Source organism: Amblyomma mixtum, chromosome 5 (genome assembly GCF_055824585.1).
Source record: "Amblyomma mixtum isolate Tamu chromosome 5, ASM5582458v1, whole genome shotgun sequence".
Lineage (NCBI taxonomy): Eukaryota > Metazoa > Arthropoda > Arachnida > Ixodida > Ixodidae > Amblyomma > Amblyomma mixtum.
In genome coordinates this window covers 91,674,137-91,684,917 of record NC_143016.1, presented here as the reverse complement: position 1 = coordinate 91,684,917, position 10,781 = coordinate 91,674,137, and the positions used below count along the sequence as shown (strand labels likewise).

Sequence of the window (10,781 nt, the reverse complement as noted above, 5' to 3'; positions counted from 1 at the left end):
GGCTGACAACCACACGTCAGAAATCTATTTTAATACAGAGACCAGACGCAAAACAATATGCACCCTCTGACACAAACAAGTGAAACTTCAAGTGTCACTTTGTTATGACAGATTTTTAATGTCGCATGAAGGTTAGTTTTTAATATAAAAGAGCCAAAAATACGCTGTACAGGCCAGGGAGCTATTCTATGCTGTACATGATGAATTTCTCTTTTCCATCAGTACTGGTAAGCCTGTATATTCTAGCACTGTCTGTCCTTTTTTCTTGGGGAAAAGCGAAGCACGGATTGCAGCATGATGCTGCAGACGCCATGAAGGCAAGTATAGGTCTGTTCTACATGTGAGACGGAACGCGCTATCTACACTAAACTGCCAGTAGTGTATTATAGTGCACCCATTCTGGACTCAGTAAAACTTGCTTTCTTTTGTAAAGAAAATTGCTTAAAACGCATGCATGAATGACAGTACCACTTAATGACGGGAGTATTTGGTTTCCTTATGAACACTGAATTCTGTTCAGTCAGATCCAAAGGAGAAATGATTTCTCCGTCCTGAAATGCGCGCTAAGTGTAGCATTATAGAAGGCGTTGTCGCTTCATGTCCCTGCTGCGTTTAGCACAAAAAGAAATGAAAAAAAAAACGACAAAATGATATAGTTCCTAATCTGGGTCATCTCCGCTCAAATGGGGCGGCGCTGCACGCACGGTATTGTGGCAGTAGAAATTTTCACGACGCTTAAGTTATGTTCGATTCGATTATGTAACCGTGCTTTATCTGACCAGGACATAAAAGCAGGAGCCCGACTGCAGGCTGCATGTCGTCGAGCTCACGGTAGCACACTAAAGGACGGTAGACACTACTTTACTAGCATAATCTCTTCTTTCAAACGACGTGTTAGCCACTAAAATGCATGGTTCACCGTGTCGTATTCAGCTCCGATCACTCAAGAAACTATGATGGAATTTGTTCACGGTGTTTTTTTCAGCTCGGTTTCATCAACCGAACGATGGTTGTAACGTGTAGTCGGTGTTTAGTTCATATGACCCGCAAAAGAAGTGAAATATAGTCTCCGATCCAGACTTTTAATTACTACAAAACCTAGGCCAGCCCGCTTCAATAGCTAGAATGACAACAAAAGCCGTATCAGCATTTAAATCCCTGTTTTTTTTTCATTCTTCACGTGACCTAAACATTAACTAAAAGTCGATGACATCATTATCATCATGATCATTTTATTTCGTGAAACCAATACATCAGAACTTGATTGGACCTATAGCCAGCTCTGCTAGTGAAAGGTCCAAATGCCAAATATTCACAAAAGAAATCGCAGACATTCAAACTATATGTACAAGAGGACGTGAGATACTACAATCGCGGCATTGCAAATATGTAAACGTGTCGCTCGATTGATGAAAAACAAACGCAAACAGCAACAAAAGGAGATTTAGTTTCAAATTATTGAGCTGTCGTAGGCGCATACCACGGAGTGATCCGTGTATACTAACCCTCTAACACATCATTTCAGAGAAGAAAACTCCCAAGGAAAAGTTTTGAGCCTGTACTCCTTTAATCCACTAGGGCCCCACTAGATCTATGTGATCAAGTTAATTCCTTCTCCTTTTCCCTGTAGCATCAAACAGTCATGTGCGAAACCAGAGACTGAGCCACACCTTTGCAAAGCAATGAAGCGTAAATATGGCTGTCGTTTAATTCGAGCCATTCTACTTTGTAATTTTTCATCCTGGTTTCGCAATGAACTGTCGTTTCTCTTTTGTTTTTACTTTTGGGACCCTGCGTTTTATCTACTGCACCGCGGCAACTTGCGTGAGTCCTAACCGTCGGAGAAGGTTACTGACGGCAGAGAAACGTGAGGCTGTGCCGAGTTTTGAATAAATCAACTTGGCTCCAAAAAGTGAAACTTGCAGTACCTAAACATATTGTCATCGAGAGCAGAAAATTGTTACTTGAATTGAGGCGATTAGCTGTGCTTCACTCGAGTAATGGGAATGACATCAGCTTGCGAAGCAGGGCCGTGAATCAATCATCAGAACTAATCAAAATTTAAAAAGAAACCGCACTGCTTCGGACACATCGACATGCCAGATCTATTAGTGATGCTCGGAGCGTACAGTAAACCATTAATCTTTTTTTTTCTGCAGTTAATTTTCCTTCACTTATAAAAACACAGTTAAAGATATCTCACAGCATTTCTTACAGCTTTTATGCGAACACTTCTGCCGAATGGCTTTGGTTTTTGTCGCAGCTATTTGATGTGTTTACTTCGGCATTCGCTATTTTTGACGAAGATCTGGATGGGGATCTGGACTGCGTAAAAGGCATTCGGAGAGAATTCGACGAGGACTCCCAGAAAGCCACTTACGTGTGGTTGCTGAAAGGACAGAATGGACAACCAGGGTGAGTGAAGCAGGGCGGTGTTCTTACGTCCACACAATTACAAGCCATTGGTAAAAAAAAAATATTGTTGTGAAAATCATTAGGTCATGATGAGAAGCTTTGAAAGGACATTTGTTATTGCACCCTTGCTTAAAAATTAAAGCCGCGAAGAGCATTTGAGGCACAGTTTTGGTGCAAGGATATCTCGCCCGCCTGTTGTATGCATTAGGCACCGGAAGTACCTAGGCCAAGACCACTTGTTTGCGCCTTCGAGCGAGGCTGGACGGCCGGGTCTTGTGGCTCGAGCTCGTGCCAGTGTTCGTTTTGCCTGGCTGGTTTAAGCCCGTCCTGTTTACAATGACTCAGCATCGCGGTAACTTTCTTCGTTCTTTGTAGCTAAGTGGAGGTGATATATATTAGAACAATATTAGACCAGTGCATTTGTTACGATAAAATATTCAAATATATAAAGGGTAATAGAGAGTTTAATATAAAAGGAGAGGTCAGGTACTGCTGCTTCTCTTCAGAATGAGCAAGAGTGAACCAATTCCCACCGTAATTTTGGCATAAAATTTTCACTTTTTCTCAGAAAATGGCTGGAAATCCCGGTGCAATCTTTCTGCCTTTTTTGTAAAGAACTTCATTCACTCTCTTCATTTCCATTGCATGATATTCTGCGTCGGTACAACTTGATACAAGTAGCTTGTCATACATGTAACTCTCATTACGTTTCAACGTCCTTTTACGGGAGCGTCGCCTTCCCGTCGAACTTGATTTATCTTGAATTTACGAAAGTATCGGATATTTCACTCATTACCTGAAGCTACATTGGCATTTTAACACATGAATCCACCAAATTAAATGATACACTCTCAGAAAAAAACCGGCCCAGGGGGGAGTAAAGACAACTTTAGTCCTAAAAAGGGCTCTTTAGTCCCTAAATTTGCACACGACACACTCCTTGCCAAAAATGCGCGCCGTGCGCAAACTCAACGGACTAACTGCCGAGAAAGAGACTAACGGGAGGCGAATCGCAGCACAGCAGCACGCGAAAATTGCGCGAGAAGACCCTGACTGCAATAGTACTCGATTTTTGAAGCGCATGGATGTCGTCTAAGGCCAGTGAGGGCACTGCCGCTGCCTGTGACGAGGCGGATACCCTTTTCCGTGAGAAATAGGCTTCGTGCCACCGAAACGGCTGGCAGCTGTGCAAGTGCATAAACAATTACTACGAACTTCAATACGTGTCAAATGTGAGTTGTAAAAGTTACGGTTGAGCAAGTACACGTAGTTTCATACCGCTGCCGTTGTTTACGAGCTTATGTGATGCTGTGTAAGTATCGGCGACACTTAGCAGTCAATTCCCTGTCACCGCTCTCCGCCGGTAACAAAAAAACGAAGTGAACCATCGCCTTCTACCTTTGTTTTCAACAGGCTGTAATGTGCAGCTGCCAATTGCAAGGAAGAAGACCACCTTATACGCAAAAAAAAGAAACAAAAAGAAAACCACTGTTGTGGTTGTGAAGTACCGGCCGTAATGTATACACAGTTCAGCACTTCTTTTTTGGCCAAAACGTGATTTAGACCGTTGTGCGTGCGCATTAAAGCTTACCGCAGGTTTTTTCAAAAGCATATGACACCAAAACCACCACACTGTGATAACAATTTGAGCGGTACAGACAGACCGTGTGTGTGTTTCGCATACAAGGCTTTTATTTTCTACCGTGGACTGTCCTCTGTGGTGGCGTAGTCATATCCGCGCTCGGCTCATAATCCAAAGGTTGTCGGTTCGAATCCTGGTGTTTTCATGTATGTTTATTTCTGTTTCCTTTATCGTTGTTATATGTGTGAAGTTCTGTCGGAAACTATCCTGCTATAAATTAGGCTGGAAATCACGCGTCGTTTGCATTTTTTCATTAAATGTCTGCTCCCGAGGACTAACGGTTGCACCCTTTGGAAGGGGACCAACAGTTTACACCCTTTGCAGTTAGTCCCGAAAAGGACGATTGCCAGTGGCAGGTCAGTTAGTCCCCAAAAAGACTAACCTCTCACCCCCTATTCGGCCCTTTTTTCTAAGAGTAACTTCGACAACTTCGACTAAAGACCGCCTCGTTGGGTTTGGAATAAAAACTGAGAGATACACCAACCAATAATTTATTAGGGACATTTAGGATAGGGTAACGCTATCGGTTAGGAGCGTAGGGGAATAGCGGGGCGCCAATGTAGAGGTGCATTACTACAACCGGAGGGAGGTGCGTTATTGTCCTGCGCCTGGGCGCTTCCCAGCTATTCTCCTATGCCCATAACCTATACAGTAACCCTATTCTAAAGTCTCAAGATCATCTCTGTTGCTTCGTCATGGGTGCCTGAGACTCGAGTAGGCTGCAGCAGGGAGCGGCCTTCACATTCCATTTGTTATCGCGTGGCGAAGGCCATTAACGTACGCAGAGGGGAGTGTTTCCGCAGTCCTGTTTACCATCGCCTTTGTAAGCCGAAGGTGAAACGACTCAACGTGGCGCCTCTTGAACGGATTGCGTTCTACTGAGAGCACTCACTTCCTCGGAAGCGATTTTGTGGTTGGAGCGCTCGCACTGCTTGGCAGTAGCGTTGTTTTTATGTTTGAGTAGCTCGATTCTCATATTAAGAATTTTTCGTTTCACCTGCGCGTGAGGTCGGGGCTCGGCCTCATACATCGGAGAAACGAAAACCTTCATACAGAAGAAAGCCTGACGTTGTCAGCTAGACAAAGCGCCTGAAGCACAACCAATCATCTCGGACGTCGTGGAAATTTTGATCACAATTACTAATCGTAAGATTGCTGCTTCGCACCTGGCCGCGAAGGCTGTATTTCAATGGAAGCGAAATACAGATACATCCATGTGGTCCGCGATGTCAGCGCACGTATTACAATTTCAGGTGCACATTATTAATCAGGAGCCCTCCAATGCGGTATGCGTACGCGTTCGGACGTGAAACACTGAAATTAGTGTACTTTTTTCATGATTGGTCGGTACAGCTTCGGTTGCGTCTCGCGTAGCAAACAAACTGAAGAGGCAGCGCGTCACCGCCGTCAAACAATGAACTTAACCAAGAAGCAAAAAACAAGCACAAGAACGCTTCGCTTCAATATGCTGCGCATAAAATCTTCTCGATAGTTGTGCTACCCGAATACAGCTTCCCTGCCATAGAACAGCTGTAACTGCCGAACAATTATCTTCTCGCAATAATAGTTGGAAGGAATTACTTATGCGGCGTTGGAATAGTAGGAAAACAATCAAACTCTAGATAAAGTTAGCGAGTGCTTTACTTCATATTCATATCGCAGTTTCTTGCAGTGTGGCAGGTCGCCGCACCAAACGGCGGTGGGCCTTATCTCAGGATTCTGCTTTCATTCTGCCCTATACTTTTCCGCGTAGACGGGGGGGCGCTAAGCGGGCTCTCTTACGATTCTTGTCTTCGGCGGCTGTAGAATAAGAAAGTGATCTACCCATAAACATCATATAATATTCTAGTTCCTAATTTTTACAGTTACTGCTTGTAAAAGTATACGCGAAATTATACAGGGTGTTTCACCTAAGACTTTCTGCAATTTTTAAAAATAAGCTATTTGAATTAAATGCGCGCTTTTTCTGGCATAGCATTGTCAGTGGTGTAGTACATCATAATGCAGCTAAGACGTGCTAACTAGCAGGCTTGTTAACCAATATTTAATAGTTAACTTTTAAACTATTACCGTTGGGCTCCTTAATTATTAAGAGGCATGTAGCCCACCGTAAGTAGTGTCCATATCCATTTTTAGAATTTCGAGAACGCGGCGCTGTGGCCCAACAAATTTTGCTTATTTCGACGAGTTAGGTTCACAGGAGAGGTTGCTTTGCCTGCAAGCTTCTCAAACCGCATGTATTTTGGCGCGATGTAGGCGAAATTTGTTGGGCCACAGCGCCGAGGATAATCGCGTTCTCGAAATTCTAAAAACGGATATGGACATTACTTACGTTGGGCTGCATGCCTCTCAATAATTAAGGAGCCCAACGGTAATAGTTTAAAAGTTAACTATTAAATATTGGTTAACAAGCCTGCTAGTTAGCACGTCTTAGTTGAATTATGATGTACTACACCACTGACAATGCTATGCCAGAAAAAGGGCGCATCTAATTCAAATAGCTTATTTTTAAAAATTGCAGAAAATCTTAGGTGAAACACCCTGTATATCGCGAAGCGCTGTCTTGGCAGTTGCATTTTTTTACATATCTAGTGTAATTTCAGGACCAATATTACCATTTGAAGCCTGGAGCGACTCCGGGAAAGGCTGACTACCTTTTAGACAACAGTAAGCATTAATTTTGATGCATTCACATTTAATTAGAGCCCGCATTTTATCCCTGCATTTCATCATTTCTAATTTTATGGACGATGTTCAATAAATTGTGGGCTTCGTACAAGTTCAGGCTGCTCTTTATATCAATTATCACATTTAAGTACAGCAGCCTTTCAAATAGGGCACTGTTTTGAAGTAGAATACTCTTGGAGCTGGCGCAATATTTTCGATGTGACACATCTTACATGTCTTGGGACGAATAGCTGTGTTATTCTCTAAAGTTCGATGTGCGTTATTATAAGACACTGTACACTGTGTTGCAATGCGCAATGTCATCCGGCCGTTTAAGCAGCTAGAAATACAGACCGACAATTTGCCTGTAGTTAAGGAATGCATTAGGCCGAGTCGCTTTGATAATTCCCTGCAGCTGACGGCCACTGGTGGACGGTGGAGTATATCGATACGGATTACAAAGACTGCATCGTGCTGAATGTTCAGTACAAGGAGACCGAACGTAAGCAGACATATTGGAATTCTACGGCGCCTAGATGACGCTATTCTGTGCTGCCGTGAGCGTTTCCAGGCGCTTCATACGTGCATCAATTATACAGTTATCACAATTTGGGTCGCCGCTTAGTGAATATGCATGACGAATTTATACAGCAGTTTTACATGCGCCCTACTAAAACTTAATTGAAGGTTCAGAGTAATATAGAAAACAGTAATATTGTTTATGCGCCCTTTAGCGAGGCATCATCTGGTTGGTGATTATGTTACAATGACTCAAATGATGGTTTAAAAAGAGTCGAAGGTAAAGCCACAGAACTGGGACGCACAATGACGATATCAGAAGTGTTATTCTTTGCACCTTGAATATTCTCTGTCAGTAGGATTCAAAAATATTCTATTCTTTCACAGCAGAGTGCATGTTGTGGGTGTCTTAGGAAGTCCTGCACCAAGTCCCACAACTGTGCACCGACAAGTTCAGGGAAATCTTCGAGTACGAAGTGTTGGCTTACGACGAGGAAAGCTGCGGCGATATGTAGAAAATTGTTGCACTATTGCTATGTTACGAGACACCAAAAAATGGGATTCGGTTGACATTTCCGATAATGCGGTTTCCCACAGTGATTGCAAATAAAGGTCACTGTCCGACACATGGTCGTCAAGTTATTCGGGTAGATTAAAAACAAAAATGATAGACCATCCCCCTTTTTTACATAAGGGAAGCACACAGACTGTGAATATGGACAAAGTTGATGTGCGTGTCACCGATACCACCATGCCAAAACGGTCGCTGACGTTGCCTAGTCGTCTTATCTACGTAAATTGCAGCCTGAGGAATAGCGAGCGTTCCCAAAAGCTGCTTATCTGGGGAAGGTCGTTTGGACGCTCAGCGTTTGAGAAGCTCTTATAATCCGGCACAGAAGGAAGTTCGCATTCGGTCAGTGGCTGTCAGTGTAGTTGGGAACTGAAGGAGATTTTTTGCGCTATCAGAAGCTCTTCGCGGATCTCTCCCGATCCCCAGTCCCTCACTGGAATGAGTCTTATGTGGTGAGGAAGGTTGGACATATCCATAGAGGCAATGGGGTGGCAAAATCGCTTTGGAAGGTAGGTGTTTTAATGCAGAAGCATTATATGGCTCAGGAGGCGAAAATTCTGGTGTTGTCGTTATCCACAACAAAGAGTCCAAAACCCACGTGACCTTTGAAGTTATCGGCACTGTCTACATCTTCAGGAGAGAAAAATAAAAATTCTGAAATAAACCTCCTCCCTCAGTAGTATTCGAACCCAGGCCGGCGAGAACAAATAAGCTATGCTTGCCACTTCATGAGAGTACCTGCACCATCACCACTTTTCTTGTTTTTTTTTTAAATGGTATCCTTAACAGTCAATCAAGGTTCTACGTACTATCGCGCGCAGTGTGACTTCCAGCGCGCATCATGTGGTACAAGCTGATGTCACGAAGCAATGCGAGTCGGGCGCTGCTGAAGAAGTGTATATACTTGCCGAGCAGCGTGCCCGCGTGTCTCGTACTGTGCAGCACAGCGTGTTCATTTTCTACCAAACGCAAACCAGGAGAAGGTGGCCGCCAGAGCGTTGCAGGCCATTCTGATCATGACTGTACATGAACTATAGGAGCCCTGAAGCAAACATTTGTTAACAGTTCCGAAACCGTTGTCAGCGAAGTGAGCCTTGAACACCCTACAGCGGTTCAAGGCCCACTTCACTGAGATAGCATTATCAGGGAGACTTCGTAGACATGGTGATGGTGATAAGGGCAACTAAGGAAGGAAATAAATTTATTTCATATACGTAAAGCAGGCGCAAAGCATCTCACGTCCGCACATTGCTACGTGATCTCACTTTCAATTAGCACCCCTAGTGCTTATACATAGGTTATCCGCCGCCGCGGTGGCTCAGCGGTTACGGTGCTGGGCTGCTGACCCGAAAGACGCGGGTTCAATCCCGGCCGCGGCGGCTAGAATTTCTTTGGAGGAGAAATTCTAGAGGCCCGTGTACTGTGCGATGTCAGTGCACGTTAAAGAACCCCAGGTGGTCGAAATTTCCGGAGCCCTCCACTACGGCGTCTCTCATAGCCTTAGTCGCTTTGGGACGTTAAACCCCATAAACCAAACCAAACCAAACATAGGTTATCCAAGCACGTTGGCAATTATGTTTCAAGCCACGTGGTCAGGTTCGAGATGCAGTGAGTCTCATTACTTACGAATCAAGTATAAGGCAATCATTCATCGCTTGTATTCGTTGTTTCGTTTTGCAGCATTATCTCAATGGTTGAGAAGGTATTGTCTTCAACGGAAGCTAATTGCGAGGAGAGAGTATTTTATTTGTTACCTTATATAGTAAATGGCGTAAATCGCATGGGTTCAATGACTTGCAGTCAGATTTTTTTTTTCCGCCTACCAACGACTCCAGTCGGTAACAGCAGTGCTCGATTTAGAGCAACCCCCAGAATTCAAGGCTAGAAGAAAAATATCCCAAATAAAGTTTTTGTATCAACTGTACCCAGCAAATACACCCCGATCCTGGCTTGTACCCGCGACCTCCTGGAAGATTATCGCCTCGTATTAGTCACTCGTTTGCAGTTATCACCTGTACACCAAGAATTGAAGTTTTTAAGTATCCTTGTTTCCCCAAAACAATAATAGATTGGAATAACCTTCACCCGCAATTATTAGTTGACACAACAACAGAGAATTCTGTGCATAAGTTTGAAACGTGTGTTGAATAAGAATTGTGCTCCTTTGTGTACCTCTCAGTTCAATAGTGGTCTGGGTATTATTGTCATTCCGGCCTTGCATGACGTGTGTTTTTTAAACTGTTACTCTGAGTTTCTTGTTTTGTGTCCCTTCCCACCTTTTAACAGCCCGAAAGGGCCTATAGTATTCAAAATAAAATAACACGTAACTATATTTGCACCTTAAGCACATCAGTATGCTGATGGCTACTACAGGAGCCAAGCTCATGGGCCTTTTGTTCATTCTCAGTAAGTAAAATCTCGGAGATCGTGTGGACTTATGTCAATTAAAATGCAGTTAAAATTCCAAGACAATATCTTGTCATCGCGCAAGATTCTCTCTTCGATACCAATTACGGGCGTGCCACTTAACTTTGGCGTGTTTGGTCACTGATTTCCAGATGCTCGGCGGCGGCCTTTTGGCTATCCGACCGAAGCCTATGTTGTGGGGAACTGACATTTCGATGGAATCGGCGTAAAGGATCCGTTTATTAGTGAGATCCCAGGGGTAGTAAGCCCCGAAACTTGGGAACGTTGAATAGGTAAGCACCGAGTAGCGGATAGAAAGCCCGACGAAATCCTGACGTTGCCCGTGCACTTGGTAGCAAAGGCATCGCGATCACCATAATTACGCACCACCCTCGATAGCGAATTATTCCGCATCTTAATATTGGCCCATTTCTAATCAGGCCGGCTGTACACCAGTAGATGCGGAAAAACACAAGTAAAGTTTTAAGTGAACTTCTAGCAGAGGGAGCCCACATGGCAAGCAGAACAAAGAGTATATCGGGGCTGAACATCGTGAGTTGT

The 10,781-nt window shown here is 43.9% G+C and overlaps 1 pseudogene; it reads left to right on the top strand.

The window, feature by feature from the left end:
- Positions 1 to 200: 200 nt before the first annotated feature.
- On the top strand, positions 201 to 7,758 carry LOC149343025 (uncharacterized; annotated as a pseudogene).
- Positions 7,759 to 10,781: the final 3,023 nt, after the last annotated feature.